This window comes from Phyllobates terribilis, unplaced genomic scaffold, assembly GCF_046119375.1.
Source record: "Phyllobates terribilis strain yellow unplaced genomic scaffold, ASM4611937v1 Scaffold_8__6_contigs__length_399053987, whole genome shotgun sequence".
NCBI lineage: Eukaryota > Metazoa > Chordata > Amphibia > Anura > Dendrobatidae > Phyllobates > Phyllobates terribilis.
In genome coordinates this window covers 367,064,765-367,082,319 of record NW_027362768.1, presented here as the reverse complement: position 1 = coordinate 367,082,319, position 17,555 = coordinate 367,064,765, and the positions used below count along the sequence as shown (strand labels likewise).

General features: G+C 43.1%; 1 protein-coding gene and 1 long non-coding RNA gene across 8 annotated transcripts in view; one reads left to right on the top strand and one right to left on the bottom strand.

The window, feature by feature from the left end:
* LOC141157496 (G-protein coupled receptor 22-like) overlaps positions 1-17,555 on the bottom strand; it is a 207,592-nt gene that overhangs the window by 62,851 nt on the left and 127,186 nt on the right. Inside the window, exon 2 of one of the 4 annotated variants that reach the window (XM_073644866.1) lies at positions 13,779-13,967. The exons of 1 other annotated variant lie outside the window; for it this stretch is intronic. The gene's annotated coding sequence lies outside the window, so the exon portion shown is untranslated. Of the gene's footprint in view, positions 1-715; positions 828-13,257; positions 13,383-13,778; positions 13,968-17,555 lie in introns of those variants that run through there. 2 more of the 4 variants (XM_073644869.1, XM_073644867.1) reach the window with 2 other exon arrangements.
* The window catches only part of LOC141157497 (uncharacterized), a 270,846-nt gene that overhangs the window by 128,787 nt on the left and 124,504 nt on the right, over positions 1-17,555 (top strand). The window lies entirely within an intron of this gene.

Genomic DNA, 17,555 nt, shown 5'->3' with positions numbered 1-17,555 from the left:
GCTTGAGGAAAATTGATGACAAATCAAAGAGACGGATAATACGAATGGTAACAAAAGAGCCCAGGATAACTTCTAAAGAGATTAAAGGTGAACTTCAAGCTCAAGGAACATCAGTGTCAGATCGCACCATCCATCGTTGTTTCATCCAAAGTGGACTTCATGGGAGACAATGAAGAAGAACACCATTGTTGAAAAAAAATCATAAAAAAGCCAGACTGGAATTTGCATGTCCTATGGACAGATGAGATAAAAATTGAAGTTTTTGGCAAGGCACATCAGCTCTATGTTCACAGACGGAAAAATGAAGCATATCAAGAAAAGAACATTGTCCCTACTGTGAAACATGGAGGAGGCTCTGTTATGTTCTGGGACTACTTTAATGCGTCTGGCACAGGGTGTCTTGAATCTGTGCAGGGTACAATGAAATCTCAAGACTATCAAGGGATTCTAGAGAGAAATGTGCTGCCCAGTGTCAGAAAGCTTGGTCTCATTCGCAGGTCTTGGGTCTTGCAACAGGATAATGACCCAAAACACACAGCTAAAAACACCCAAGAATGGCGAAGAGGAAAACATTGGACTATTCTGAAGTGGCTTCTATGAGCCCTGACCTAAATCCTATGGAGCATCTTTGGAAAGAGCTGAAACGTCTGGAAAAGGCAACCTTCAACCACGAGACAACTGGAGCAGTTTGCTCATGAGGAGTCGGCCAAAATACCTGAAGAGAGGTGCAGAAGTCTCATTGACAGTTACAGGAATCGTTTGATTGCAGTGATTGCCTCAAAAGGTCGTTCAACAAAATATTAAGTTAAGAAGATCCATTATTTCTGTCCAGGCCGATTTCATGAGGTTAATCTTTTTTAAATTCTGTGGAAGCAGAAAAGCAATGTCTGACTTTCATTTGTTCATTTTCATAGATTTTTAATTTATTATTACTTTTGTCAGATTCAAGTTATTTCTGTGACCATTGTGGGTTTTTCTTTCATTAAATGAGGGGGACCAACAATTTTGACCACGTGTGTATAATGTAATAATAAATATACATGTTTGGGCTCTGCTTGCTGTCGTGCGCCAACTAGAGTGTCTACCACGTCTTGCAGTGTTCTATTCACTGACGTAGCTGACACTCCAGTTGTCACTTGACTGCAAGTATGGCTGCGCTGGAACCAATTCCTAACGGATTTATATTACCGTATTTTTTGGACTATAAGACACACCGGATCATAAGACGCACCTAGGTTTTAGAGGAGGAAAATAGAAATAAAAAAATTTAAGCAAAAAATGTGGTCATGATGCCCCGTTAAGGGGGAGGGGGTCTGCTGCTGACACTGTTATAGGGGTAATGTCCCCTAATTCTGTTAATATTCCCCATCCTGGTATATTTGGCCCCCTCCTTCCTGTTATACGTGGCCCTCATCCCTATCCTGATATGTATGGCCCCCATCCCTATCCTGATATGTATGGCCCCCTCATCCCTCTTCCTGGTATGCATGACCCCCTTCATCCCTGTATGTATGGTATCCTTCATCCTGTTATGTATGGCCCCCATCACACCCATCCTGGTATGTATGGCACCTTCACCCCTCTTCCTGGTATGTATGTCCCCCTTCATCCCTGTATATATGACCCCCTCATCCCTGTATGTATAGCCCCCCTTCATCCTTGTATGCATGGCCCCCTTCATTCCTGTATGTATGCCCCCTCATCCTGGTATGCTTGGCACCCCCTGATCCCCATCACGCTGCACAGAAAAAAAATAAACACTCATACTCACCTCCTCTCTCCTCCAGCGCTGTGTCACGCTCTGTGCCGGAGTAGTCACTGCTCCCCATGCCGGGACTGCGTGCGAGGGGAGCAGTAACCATTCATTCTCCCTAATAGCGTGCACACTTTAGCCGCAGCATGGTTCCTGCTGCGCTCGGCGGTCAGCGTGCCCGCTATTAAAGGCCATGAATATTCACCACACCCATGAGAGTGGTGAATATTCATGGCCTTTAATAGCGGGCACGCTGACCGCCGAGCGCAGCAGGAGCCGCGCTGCGGCTAAAGTGTGCACGCCATTAGGGATAATGAATGGTCACTGCTCCCCACGCACGCAGTACCGGCATGGGGAGCAGTGACTTCCGGCACAGAGCTTGACACAGCGCTGGAGGAGAGAGGAGGTGAGTATGAGTGTTTATTTTTTTTCTGTGCAGCGTGATCGGGATCAGGGGGTGCCAAGCATACCAGGATGAGGGGGCCATACATACAGGGATGAGGGGGGCCATACATACAGGGTGCCATACTTACCAGGAGCCGCGCTGCAGGCACAGTGTGCCTTTTATTAAGGAAAATTAATATTCAGTGCTCCCCACGCCCATGGCCATGGGGAGCAGTGAATATTAATTTTCTTTAGTAGCGGGCAAGTGTTTTCTGCAGCAGGCGGCTGCTGCCTCCTGTGCACCTCTACTTCGCCACTGTCGCTTCCCCCACCACCCACAGCCACAGTATTTTATGTATATCGGACTATAAGACACAACCCCAACTTTCCTCCCAAATTTTGGAGGAAAAAAGTGCATCTTATAGTCCGAAAAATACGGTGTATATATATATACACACAGTATATGTATCGCTGTGTTAGAGAAAAAATACAAATATTTTTTAGAGGTGTGGGGAGGCCCAAATAGAAATTTGCTATGGGGCCTGTGATTTCTATGTTCGCCCCTGCTTGCAGGGCGGTAATAATGAGGGCAACCTGGCCTGTTGCACGTAGCCCAAGGCTCCAGGGGTCCCATTGCTAAATTGCCCTAATCATAAGCGGCGTGCCGGGTAGGGAGTGGGGCCCAGACACATTTCTTGCACAGGGACCCCAAACTGTCAGTGTCCGCCCCTGATAACTACTATAATACTGCTCCTATGTACAAGTATAGACTATGAAAAAATTATACTACTACTAATAATAATACTATTTCCTATAATCTAACACATTACATTTTGCATACCGTGATTTATTTTATGTACGGTAAGTCCTCAGCCCACAGGTTTACTAATATATTCTGATGCTAATAGGTTTATACTGGATTTACGCGCCCGCTCACTCATGTAATCACTTGGGAAATAACCTCTTGTACAGATTATTAGCTCTTTACTTGTCTACATTAAATGAAGGAGAACGCACTTCATGAATGGACCTTGTCTTGTCGGACGGCTTTAAAATATATGGATCCTCTGTGCATGTTAAGTCACATGGGGATAAAGAACTAGTAAAGAGTCGGGGGCCGCTAACCACTCTCTTGGTGCGTCATGTACCTTTCCTATATACCGTCAACAAATCTACTTTGAATTTATATTTCAAGTCTGGATTAGGGCTGACCTACATTTTCCTGGTGTACAAAAATGCAAGGTAAAGACCTGAGTGCATTAGATGGTCTGCACCCCTAGTGTCCCTCCTATGCCTTGCATCTCATACATAAAGCGTCAGCTCACTTCAAAATTGGAGGTGGTTTGCCTCGGTGTCTCAGTGTCATCTGTGGGTGATCATTGGTTTGCTGGAGTTTTTCCATCGAAAGAATCCAAGATTCGTTCTGCACAATATAGTTCCTTCAAGATAAAGACCGTCTCCAAAGGCGCTCAAACATGGTTTACTCATTGGAAATTATTTGAGAGAGAAAAATTTGCAGGGGGCGATAGAAAAGCAATTTAATCTGGAAATGCTGGAGCATTGAAAGGAAACTGCAATCACCATCTATGTAACAATTGCTGCTATGTTTCTGCTTCATTAATGTCACTACAGACAAATCTGTAATGTAGGAGTTAGTGACATCACTGAAGCAGAGTCACATCACTAACTTAGTACCTAGTGAAATTACTGGGGAAAAGTTACTGATTTCTCTCTTTGTGGTGTCACTAACTACTAAGTTATTGATCTGACTCTGCCTCAGTGATGTAATTCGCAACTAATTTATTGATTTCTCTCTGTGATGTCATTAGCTACTAAGTCACTGATTTCTCTGTCTCAGGGAAGTCACACGCTACTAAGTTACTGATTTTTCTCTCTGTTAATGATGTCACCCATTACTAAAATTACTGATTTTGCTTGAACTGATGTTGCCCTCTACTAAGTTACTGATTTCTCTGTCTGTGATGTCTCCCTCTACTAAGTTACTGATTTCTCTGTGAGATCTCCCGCTACTAAGTCACTGATTTCTGTCTGTGATGTCACCCACTACTAAGTCACTGATTTCACTGTCTGTGAGGTCACCCGCTACTAAGTCACTGATTTCTCTGTCTGTGAGGTCACCCGCTACTAAGTTAGTTATTGATTTCTCTGTCTGTGAGGTCACCCGCTACTAAGTTACTGATTTCTCTGTCTGTGATGTCACCCGCTACTAAGTCACTGATTTCTCTGTCTGTGAGGTCACCCGCTACTAAGTCACTGATTTCTCTGTCTGTGAGGTCACCCGCTACTAAGTTACTGATTTCTCTGTCTATGAGGTCACCCGCTACTAAGTTACTGATTTCTCTGTCTATGAGGTCACCCGCTACTAAGTCACTGATTTCTCTGTCTATTAGGTCACCCACTACTAAGTTACTGATTTCTCTGTCTGTGATGTCACTCGCTACTAAGTTACTGATTACTCTGTCTGTGATGTCACTCGCTACTAAGTTAAGGATTTCTCTGTCTGTGATGTCACTCGCTACTAAGTTACTGGTTTCTCTGTCTGTGATGTCACCCGCTACTAAGTTACTGATTTCTCTGTCTGTGATGTCACTCGCTACTAAGTCACTGATTTCTCTGTCTGTGATGTCACCCGCTACTAAGTTACTGATTTCTCTGTCTGTGATGTCACTCGCTACTAAGTTACTGGTTTCTCTGTCTGTGATGTCACCCGCTACTAAGTTACTGATTTCTCTGTCTGTGATGTCACTCGCTACTAAGTCACTGATTTCTCTGTCTGTGATGTCACCCGCTACTCAGTTACTGATTTTGCTCTGTGATATCATTAACTACTAAGTTATTGATTTCTTTCTCTGTCATTTCACTAGCTACTGAGTTATTGATCTGACTCTGCCTCAGTGATGTCACCCACTACCAAGTTACTGATTTCTCTTTGAGGTCACCCGCTGCTAAGTTACTGATTTCTCTGTGAGGTCACCCGCTACTAAGTCACTGATTTCTCTGTCTGTGATGTCACCCGCTACTAAGTTACTGATTTTTCTGTCTGTGAGGTCACCCGCTACTAAGTTACTGATTTCTCTGTGAGGTCACCCGCTACTAAGTTACTGATTTCTCTGTGAGGTCACCCGCGACTAAGCCACTGATTTCTCTGTCTGTGATGTCACCCGCTACTAAGCCACTGATTTCTCTGTCTGTGAGGTCACCCGCTACTAAGTTACTGATTTCTCTGTCTGTGAGGTCACTCGCTACTAACTTACTGATTTCTCTGTCTGTGATGTCACCCACTACTAAGTCACTGATTTCTCTGTCTGTGAGGTCACTCGCTACTCAGTTACTGATTTCTCTGTCTGTGAGGTCACCCGCTACTAAGTTATTGATTTCTCTGTCTGTGATGTCACCAGCTACTAAGTCACTGATTTCTCTGTCTGTGAGGTCACTCGCTACTCAGTTACTGATTTCTCTGTCTGTGAGGTCACCCGCTACTAAGTTATTGATTTCTCTGTCTGTGATTTCACCCGCTACTAAGCTATTGATTTCTCTGTCTGTGAGGTCACCCGCTACTCAGTTACTGATTTCTCTGTCTGTGATGTCACCCGCTACTAAGTCACTGATTTCTCTGTCTGTGATGTCACCCGCTACTAAGTCACTGATTTCTCTGTCTGTGAGGTCACCCGCTACTCAGTTACTGATTTCTCTGTCTGTGATGTCACCCGCTACTAAGTCACTGATTTCTCTGTCTGTGAGGTCACCCGCTATTAAGTTACTGATTTCTCTGTCTGTGATGTCACCCGCTGCTAAGTCACTGATTTCTCTGTCTGTGAGGTCACCCGCTACTAAGTCACTGATTTCTGTCTGTGATGTCACCCGCTACTAAGTCACTGATTTCTCTGTCTGTGAGGTCACCCACTACTAAGTCACTGATTTCTCTGTCTGTGATGTCACCCGCTACTAAGTCACTGATTTCTCTGTCTGTGATGTCACCCGCTACTAAGTTACTGATTTCTCTGTCTGTGAGGTCACCCGCTACTCAGTTACTGATTTCTCTGTCTGTGATGTCACCTGCTACTAAGTCACTGATTTCTCTGTCTGTGATGTCACCCGCTACTAAGTCACTGACTTCTCTGTCTGTGAGGTCACCCGCTATTAAGTTACTGATTTCTCTGTCTGTGATGTCACCCGCTACTAAGTCACTGGTTTCTCTGTCTGTGATGTCACCGGCTACTAAGTCACTGATTTCTCTGTCTGTGATGTCACCGGCTACTCAGTTACTGATTTCTCTGTCTGTGATGTCACCGGCTACTAAGTCACTGATTTCTCTGTCTGTGATGTCACCGGCTACTCAGTTACTGATTTCTCTGTCTGTGATGTCACCGGCTACTAAGTCACTGATTTCTCTGTCTGTGATGTCACCGGCTACTCAGTTACTGATTTCTCTGTCTGTGATGTCACCGGCTACTCAGTTACTGATTTCTCTGTCTGTGATGTCACCAGCTACTAAGTCACTGATTTCTCTGTCTGTGATGTCACCGGCTACTCAGTTACTGATTTCTCTGTCTGTGAGGTCACCCGCTATTAAGTTACTGATTTCTCTGTCTGTGATGTCACCCGCTACTAAGTCACTGATTTCTCTGTCTGTGATGTCACCGGCTACTCAGTTACTGATTTTGCTCTGTGATATCATTAACTACTAAGTTCTTGATTTCTTTCTCTGTGATGTCACTAGCTACTGAGTTATTGATCTAACTCTGCCTCAGTGATGTCACCCACTACCAAGTTACTGATTTCGCTCTCAGTGATGTCACTACTACTAGGTTACTGATGTATCTCAGTCTCACAGAGAAAACTGGTTGTTAGGGAACGGAAAGGACATTTGACTCAGTGATGTCACAAACTGCCTCAGTGACATCACTAGTTCTAGGGGGTATCATCGTGTACCCGCTTGATGTGTGAGCTTGAAAGATATTAACTGTGAATAAAGAAAAATAAAATGTTGCTCAATTTATGGAACATATAAACGCTAACAACTGCAATCTCTTTTTACTTACAAGTGTAGTAAGACAGAGATTAGTTTTTTGGACTTAAAAATTTCCGCAAGTGTATCTGATGGTAAAGTAAAAACATCGACTGTCCGCAAGGAAACCATGGGAAATACGACCCTTAGAGTTGATTCTTGCCATCCAAGGCACGTAAGGGTTAACATTCCAAGAGGTGAGATGTATAGATCTAAAAGAAACTGCAGTGACCAGGAGTGCTATGTCCAGGAGAGAAAGGATATTTGCAATAGACTGAGAGAAAGAGACTATCAGGATTGGTCTCTTATTAGGGCAATCAAATCAGTGGAAAAAATCCCCCGGTCAGATATGATGGGCAAGTGCAAAAAACAGCAGAAACAGAAAAATAAAAAAACAGTATTTGTAGCAACATACAGCAAGGAATATAGTCAGATTGAGTCAATTGTTAAAAAATACTTGCCAATGTTAAAAAGCGACCCAATCCTAGACAATATTCTGAAGGAATGTTGTCTATTTTCAACTAGGAAAGCTCCAATCTTGTCCAATCCTTTATCACCAAGTTTGGTGATGACAGGTTTGGGAAATAGAACATGGCTATCAACAAGGGTTTTTTTAAGTGTGGTAATAATAAGTGTGGAACATGTAGATATGCAGTGAACACTAAACAGTTCCAAAAGGTAGCGAAACCAGAAATGGTTAAAATTCAAAACTTTATTAACGGCAATAGTTCACATTTTATATATATAATTACCTGCAATGTCTGTAATCTCTCATACATAGGCTGCACTACGAGGAAATTGTGACAGCGTATCAATGCGCATCTGCGGGATTCAGTGAACGGTGAAGCCTCTAATCCATCCAATGTATCCAAGCATTTTTTTCAAGTACAGTACAGACCAAAAGTTTGGACACACCTTCTCATTTAAAGATTTTTCTGTATTTTCATGACTATGAAAATTGTACATTCACACTGAAGGCATCAAAACTATGAATTAACACATGTGGAATTATATACTTAACAAAAAAAGTGTGAAACAACTGAAAATATGTCTTATATTCTAGGTTCTTCAAAGTAGCCACCTTTTGCTTTGATGACTGCTTTGCACACTCTTGGCATTCACTTGATGAGTTTCAAGAGGTTGTCACTGGAAATGGTCTTCCAACAATCTTGAAGGAGTTCCCAGAGATGCTTAGCACTTGTTGGCCCTTTTGCCTTCACTCTGCGGTCCAGCTCACCCCAAACCATCTCGATTGGGTTCAGGTCTGGTGACTGTGGAGGCCAGGTCATCTGGCGTAGCACCCCACCACTCTCCTTCTTGGTCAAATAGCCCTTACACAGCCTGGAGGTGTGTTTGGGGTCATTGTCCTATTGAAAAATAAATGATGGTCCAACTAAACGCAAACCGGATGGAATAGCATGCCGATGCAAGATGCTGTGGTAGCCATGCTGGTTCAGTATGCCTTCAATTTTGAATAAATCCCTAACAGTGTCACAAGCAAAGCTCCCCCACACCATCACACCTCCTCCTCCATGCTTCACGGTGGGAACCAGGCAAGTAGAGTCCATCCGTTCACCTTTTCTGCGTCGCACAAAGACACGGTGGTTGGAACCAAAGATCTCAAATTTGGACTCATCAGACCAAAGCACAGATTTCCACTGGTCTAATGTCCATTCCTTGTGTTCTTTAGCCCAAACAAGTCTCTTCTGCTTGTTGCCTGTCCTTAGCAGTGGTTTCCTAGCAGCTATTTTACCATGAAGGCCTGCTGCACAAAGTCTCCTCTTAACAGTTGTTGAAGAGATGTGTCTGCTGCTAGAACTCTGTGTGGCATTGACCTGGTCTCTAATCTCAGCTGCTGTTAACCTGCGATTTCTGAGGCTGGTGACTCGGATAAACTTATCCTCAGAAGCAGAGGTGACTCTTGGTCTTCCTTTCCTGGGGCGGTCCTCATGTGAGCCAGTTTCTTTGTAGCGCTTGATGGTTTTTGCAACTGCACTTGGGGACACTTTCAAAGTTTGCCCAATTTTTCGCACTGACTGACCTTCATTTCTTAAAGTAATGATGGCCAATCGTTTTTCTTTACTTAGAATTTGTATTATGGCAAGAAAAAAGCAGCTAACAGTCTATTCAGTAGGACTATCAGCTGTGTATCCACCAGACTTCTGCACAACACAACTGATGGTCCAAACCCCATTTATAAGGCAAGAAATCCCACTTATTAAACCTGACAGGGCACACCTGTGAAGTGATGACCATTTCCGGTGACTACCTCTTGAAGCTCATCAAGAGAATGCCAAGAGTGTGCAAAGCAGTCATCAAAGCAAAAGGTGGCTACTTTGAAGAACCTAGAATATAAGACATATTTTCAGTTGTTTCACACTTTTTTGTTAAGTATATAATTCCACATGTGTTAATTCATAGTTTTGATGCCTTCAGTGTGAATGTACAATTTTCATAGTCATGAAAATACAGAAAAATCTTTAAATGAGAAGGTGTTTCCAAACTTTTGGTCTGTACTGTACCTGGAGGAGATCTGAGGGTTTTCCAATTCTTTGAGATGGAAAGAGTCAACAAGCCTAGGAGAGGTGGGGCCTGGAGACAGAAACTCCTGAGTGGGGAAACCCACTGGATCCTGATGATGCAGACCGCCCACTCCATCGGCCTAAATAAACGTTCGGACTTGATTCTATTCTATTAGAACCGTTCACTAATCACATTTAGAGCACCTTGTTACAATATTGTAATCTGTTTTTAAACCTGTATATGTGTTTTGTATTGGCATTTTAAAATGTGTTTGATACAGAAGTTTTGTAAGTCATGTGACAAGGGAGGCGAGACATATTTGCCCGACTAGGTTAAATTCCCCATGCCACAGCCATAAAGCTAGGTTATGATTAAGGGGCACATATAGCCCTGAAACGCGTAAACCAGTGTCCGGGGACCTTGCTGTATCAAGCCCTCCACCTCCAAAATGTTTGCCTGTGTTTTTACATCTAAGATTTTTTTGGGAATAAAGCTTTGTAACATATCGCTTTGGTGCCGGATTTTTTCGTATTGAATTGGACTCTTTGGGATTGTGGCCAGGCACAAAGGGACCGGTGAGAGGAGAAAAAAAAACTTTTTTCTTTATTTATGAAAGAAAAGTAAAGTTACATTGTAGTAAATTAAAACCTGGTTGTCACAGGAGAAAAACATTGGCCATGGAAATAACTAGTTCTGTATCTGAGACCTAAACGGAGAACTCGTACGGTGGATCACAGCAAGCCCACCCTATCCGTGACCTGTACCCCTTCATCTTTTCTTGGCAGATTCAATGCCGCAAAGCTGAGGGGGGAGGTATGGAGTGATCTCGTCATAGTTGGAAAATATCCTCTCTTCCTCTCAGCAGGATTTTTTTTAATATAAGGCACCTTGGAAAGTGTCCAGTTCAGCAATATTTGCTATTGAATGTACACGTATATTAGCGGTGGGCAATTATTTTTCCCCGAGAGGCCACATGTGAGACCGTGACCGGAGGGCCAAACCAATACTCTGAAATTAATTTTGTTCAATATTAATATGCAAATTGCCTCTTCGGAGAAAAAGAGGACTTGAACTCTATAGCGCCACCTATTGGAAGTAGGAGAAACGCTACCCCTTAGACCTCAGTCCAGAGCCTCTCACCTAGCCAAATCAGTTCTCGTACTTTGCACTGACGAGGGCCAACAGCCCGAAACGCCGTGTCTGCAAATTGAGATTCTGATTTGGCTTTTATCCTAAGTCATATTGCACGACTCGTTAAAGGGTTGATTGTGACTTGTAGGATTGGCGATATAGAGTACAAGTCCTCTTTTTCTCTGAAGAGGCAATTTGCATATTAATATTAATAATGTTAACATATTACTTTATATTATTATTATCATTAATTTTGAAGCTTCTATTGAGCAGATAAACCCCCCATAATTTACTGATTTTTATGATCTTTATACCGCTACTTTTATTCAGCCCTTGTACTGTGAACAAGAGCTCCCTCAAAAACAGTGTGATGTCCCCACAGGCCCCACACACTGTATGATGCCCCCACAGGCCCCACACACTGTATGATGCCCCCACACACAGTATGATGGACCCACACACAGTATGATGGACCCACAGCCTCCCACACAGTATGCTGGACCCCACAGTCTCTCACACAGTATGCTGGACCCCACAACCTACCACACAGTATGCTGGACCCCACAGCCTCCGACACAGTATGCTGGACCCCACAACACCCCCCCACACACACACATACACACAGTATGATCTCACATAGTTTCCCCACACAGTATGATGGCACCCAAAGCTCCCCAACACTGTACGATTACCCCCTTCACAGCCCCCAAACACAAAATGATGCCCCCCACATTATGATCTCCAACAACCTACCACAGTAAGATCTCGCATAGTTTCCCTACACAGTATGAGGGCACCAAAAGCTCCTCAGCACTGTACAGTTACCCGCTCAGAGCCCCCAAACACAGAATGATGCCCCCCACATTATGATCTTCCACAACCCCCAAACACAGAATGCTGTCCCCATAGCACGCACACACAGCATGCTGGACCACACAGCCCCCTTCCACAGAGTTTGATGGACACCACAGCCCTACACACAGTACGATGGCCCCACAAGTGAATCACAATAAAAAAAATTGACAAACCATATTCCCCTCACCCCCATTACCCCGGTGCGATCTAGTGCTGTCGTTACTCCTGCGGCACCCTCAATCGTACAAGCTAAAAATGGTGGAAGAAGGAGCCGACAGCTCCCTCCGCCACCATTATATCCACCAGTATCTGCATCCTGATGATCTGGATAGCAGTGACATTGAGACAGAGGCAGGGAGGGCAGCCACGGTGTGTGGCCACGGATCCCTATTTCCAGTCCTTTTGTGTCTCAGTCCGCGGGCCGGATGTGGCTTGAAGGCCAATCTATATGATACTTTTAAAAGCAACATTTACCATTTTAAATATTGAGTAACGGTAAGTTCTTTGCTTTCTATATCCATCTATATCTCATGTCTATATATCATCTATGTACAGTATATCTACATACCAAAAATCAAAGCATTACCCTGTATGCACCAAGATATGTACAAACACTGAATACATGAAACAAAAACTGCATTACTGCCATTTAGACTACACTTATAAAACTGATGAACAAATTTGATCAATTTGAGTGTGCCCACCAGCCACAAAAATGCGACCTTTCTGTGATGGGACCCTATGCTTTTGTGTCAGATAAACCTTTTAACAAATTAAAAGGTCAGTTAGGATCAAGCACTAACTAAAAACAGCCAAATATAGAGGCAGTCACCACCTCCAAATGTATGCTACAAAAAAAATCCATACATCCATCTAATACCTCTTTGGCAGAACTTCCCCCCAATTTCCCCTATACTGGAGCTTTGTGTTGACAGTAGTGCATTAAGAAAGGCCGGGAGGGGGGAGGCAGCTGCTGCAGATCCTGGTATCCGGTGAAATACGTTTTCATCACATCACTAGGGATTCCTCCGGCTTTCATGTTCAGATAAAAGGAAGAAAACTGAACCGTTATTAAGCACTAAATCCAGGCGGAGTTGTCCTTTAGGCTACGGTAACAACAGCTTGTAATTAACTCTTTCAATCACCTATGCGTACTTTTATGCAAAACTTATTTAAAAAGGTACTTACTGTATCTGCTGTGGAATTCTTACAGGGGATATTCTACAGCAAATCTTGCACTAATTTACCTCCGTTTTACTGCAGATTTCATTGTTGAAATACAATTTTTCTGGGTTGCTTTGATTTTTCTTAAAGAATTTTTAAACTGGATTTTCATTGTAAACTGAACTTTTCAGAAAAAGTTGTTTTGTGTGTACTTGAGGAATGATGTCATCTCTGCCCTTCATATGACTTGTATCCTGCAATTTTACCAGTTTTCTCCTCTGCGGGCTCTCTCTCTAAATTGCTATCTACTCTGGGCTGAACAAGGGAGGAGACAAGCTGCTTTGATGTCTCCTATACACAGCGATGGATTCTCACTCGTAATTTGTATTTATGTAAGCAGCAGGTTGGAGGAAATTACCTAGCAGTAGTGGTCAGTGTAGATGTGAATCCAGCTCTGCAGTGAGGTGAAAGACTTGTTAGAGAGCTCAGCACCATATTTGTGTGTCTCCTCTGCTTGTTTCCTCACTCTGCTGCTCTCTCCTCCTCTCCATAGAATATAAAGGGCAATCAGTCTTCTCTGAGTAAGATGGATCTGAGATTTCACGCTTCCCCTCCAGAGTGGATGATGAGTTCAGGAGGCAGAGGAGAAGGAAAGAAGTGTCTCATAAGTGGAGAAGGAAGCAGATTTATCTCATAAGATATAGTACATTGTTTAAATTAATATTCCAGGCGAATATAAAAGCTAAGTTTGTTGAACATGCTGCTGCCAAGAGGGTTGCAAAGTAACTCATTCACCTTAGACCTGACAACTGAGCAGAGTATCTGCATCAGCACAGTACCGCCCCCAAGGAACAAAATTATACATCTGCATAAATGTAAGTGTTTATATTTAGCATGAACAGACCTTTCATTACGCTTTGCCTGTGTCTGAGAACCTACCTGAAATATTAGACACATTCATATGAATGAATGCAAAATTCCAGGGAGGAAGATGATGATTGGTGGGATCGGCCATGCAGTTGTAATTGGGTCACACATTGACGGTGCCACTTCCACTAGTACTGTCACCCCACGGGAGAAACATGGAGACAAAAAAGGGGTAATTCCCAAGCGAAACACTAGGGGGACCTGCAAGACACAAAAAAAGATATTGGTTTTATTATTTTCATTTTTCAGGACTTAAAGGGAAAGTCCATCTCTATTGGATATATAGACTGGCACCTATATATATATATATATATATATATATATATATATATATATATATATATATCTATCACGTTTGCCCATAATTACATTCAAATTCAGGAACCTATGGAGCCCGTGATTACTAAAATGCTGCTGTCTTATTGCAGAGAGTGTGTCTGCTATTGCAACTCCGCACCCAACGAGAGGACAGTGGTGGCACCGTTTTTTGGAAAAAAGCAGCCATGTTTTTCTTCTTCTGAACAACCCCCTTTAACGCTGACGAATACCCGTTTATTGGTGTAAACTCTCCCTTTGCTTGTTACAAGAGTGTAACTTTTCCAAATACGCGCCAACTTTGATAAGTGAGCGTAGTTTTACGTTTTAAACTTAATAAGTGGAAAATAGCGCAACTTTTGTTGTAAATCTAGACAATCCCCAACGTGCCAAATTTATTAAGAGGTTGTGCGGCTTTTAATATATTTGGAGCAAAACACTTGATAACTGTCTTAATATTAAGTGTTCTGTATCGGAAAAACTGAACTCCAGTCATATATATCAAGATATTAATCAGCGCAGAATTTCCACCCGTCAAAACGACGGCGCTGAAGTCGGAGTTGTACTTAATGTCCTTTATTTGTGTCAACATCCAGCCGCGCTGCTACAATCCAGCCGTCAGCGTGGGAACCTCTCCGAACCCGGGCTCGATGGAGCAGATTGTTTGATGCATATTGAATTGTAATTAGTAAAGTCTTGGAAGCATTTCCCTAGATAGAAGTACAGAATGAGGCGTTCTTATCTGCGGTTCCCACATTAACCCAGATATCTGTTCCAATTCTGCACTCCCTGTATTGATCCTGCTCCAGCCAGCACTGCTATATCCGCTGTACACAGCCTTCCCTGATGCCAATGCGCTGGGTGATTAATAGATATAACACTTTATTGTCCATCTAGTTTATATAAATCTCTTTCTTCTATCATTTTGGTGCAATATTCTGTGCTGATTAATTTCTTAATATATCTTTATAATGGACAGAGTTCTGTTTTTTTTTCAAAGATAGAACCCCAAATCCCTTGCATTCACATGGAATTAGATTATGAAATCTTGTATACCTACAGCCACCACTACAAGGCGCTCAAGAGCGAGCTGCATACCGTTTTAATATGGAGTGCAATATATAAACTGTATGAAGTCAGCTCCTGAGCTCCCTCTTGTGGTGGCTGCAGGCAAACTGAATTTGAAGTTTTTTTTGCAGGCAATTTGGATCTCTGTATAAGAAAAATGAAGCTGTGATCACTTTAAGAAAAAGATTACCAATCTGAAGGGAGTTTAAGAGCCTAAAAAACGTAAAACTTGTTGTTTTTTGCAAAAGTTTAGTCTTTAAAGCACACCTGTCGTTTCAAGTGACTTTTCAGAATAAGCCGTCATGTGGACTAACGCTATTTCTGGCCATTATATCACTTGTGTCCAGTATTTTTCACCAATTTTCCTCTCTGCTGGTTCTGTTTTTACTTTTCACTTGTCTCTGAGCTAGTGGGTAGAGACTAGCTGCTCTGATGTACAGAGATATGAGGAATTCCTAGTCGTTTGTCTATGCAGCACATAATTCTAGCTATGGGGTGAAATAAAACACTTACTATAATGCAGCTTTCTTACTCTGCTCCTCTCCTACCCCCCCCCACCGGCTGGGGGGGTGAAAGAATGAGAGGATGTGGCTCATAATTGAAGATGTTTCTGATAAGATCTGATGGATTGGACCTGAAAAGCCGAAGTTATGTGTGGATATTGCTGGAAACAGTTATTTAGATTCATACATTGCTGATAGTGCTGAACTCACATGGGGCATGAGAGGAAGTGTTGTCATGGGGACACAGTAACAGAAATCCTGTAAAAATTGGAGCTGTAAACTCCAAAACTTTTTTTCAGCTGTTTCATAAGTACGAAAGTTGCTTCCCTATCATTGCTGCCTCTAGCTATAGTGCTATAGGTCAGACTGGAGGGAAGTAATATATCTTATATTGCGCTGTCCCATCTTCTATAATCATTTCATCTTTATTTTTTTGCGCGCTGAACGCCGGGTCTGCCTCAGTGCACCAGTAACAGAGAGAGATGTCAGGGTAATTCAATTACTAACCAAAATATAACAAATAGAAAAAGCGGAATGAAACCGTTCCACTGGATAATTCCTGCCGGGAACAAATCTCCCATATTAATCAGCCCGAGAGGTGAACGAGGCTTAATACAGACGCCGACGAATATCTGTTTCCATCAATGATATATTATTCAGCCTGTAAAATTATGTATTAAGGAGTATGGCTGGGTCATTGTGCTGGACCTGGTGCCTCAGGGGCCCAAAGATCCCCTCTACCTGTATTATAAATGGCGCATGGCAGGTGGGGCCGGGGGCTGTTTCTGATTTTGAATTGAGGACTAAAAGCTATGATACGTTATCAACATCAGATCAATGGAGGCCCGATACTCGGTGTCAGCACTGGTCGGCGAATACCTGGAGCCGTGAATGCAGCTCAGTCCACATTCAATTCAATGGCAGCTGTGCTGCAGTACCCGAGAACGGCCACTACATACAGTGTGGCACTCTGGTGTTTCCGCTGTGACACCAGGTATCAGCTGATCAGTGGGGGCAACTGTTGTCTTCAATAGCTCAGTCCTGGAAAACCCCTTAACGCAGAAGCGTAGGTCGAAATACAGTGGCCCGAATTGGTGCCGTTAAGTAACCCATTAGGTTCCCTCAATGTTGCCCAATGGAGATGACAGAAGACTCCTCCCATCTAACAACTTGAATGCTGTTTTGAAAAGCGACCACGGCAACTAAGGAGTTAAACTACCATGATCAGAGCTAGCTATAATCACAGCAGTTTCCGGCAGGTATCGGCTGTGTGAAACAGCCATCACCTATCGCAAAGTGAGCCTGTGCCATACATATACAGCGGATGTTGTAATAAGCGGATGCCAGCCAGGCTGCAGGGCTGCTCGTCTATAGCAGATGTGTGCCCTGCCACCATTCGTGGTACTGCATAATATGGAAAGACTGATTAGTTCCTTAAAATGCTACATAACCATACTTAAAGGCAATCTCCCAGCATGACCTGCTTGTTCAGTGTCTGCACCATACTTGACCTAGTGATTTATTCCAGGCATTGGACAGTAATAAGATATCGGTAGAATTACTCTGTAGATCAGTTATTACTAACAGCATTGCTGACTGTTTCTGGTAGCAACCAGCAGAATTGTAAATAGGGCAGCACGGTGGCTCAGTGGTTAGCACTGCAGCCTGGCAGCAATGGGGTCCTGGGTTCAAATCCCACCAAGGACAACATCTGCAAGGAGTTTGTATCTTCTCCCCGTGTTTGCGTGGGTTTCCTCCGGGTTCTCCGGTTTTCTCCCACACTCCAAAGACATACTGATAGGGAATCTAGATTATGAGCCCCAATGGGGACAGCGCCCATAATGCCTGTAAATTGTCAGGATTGCAAAGCGCTGCGGAATATGTTGGCGCTATATAAATTAAA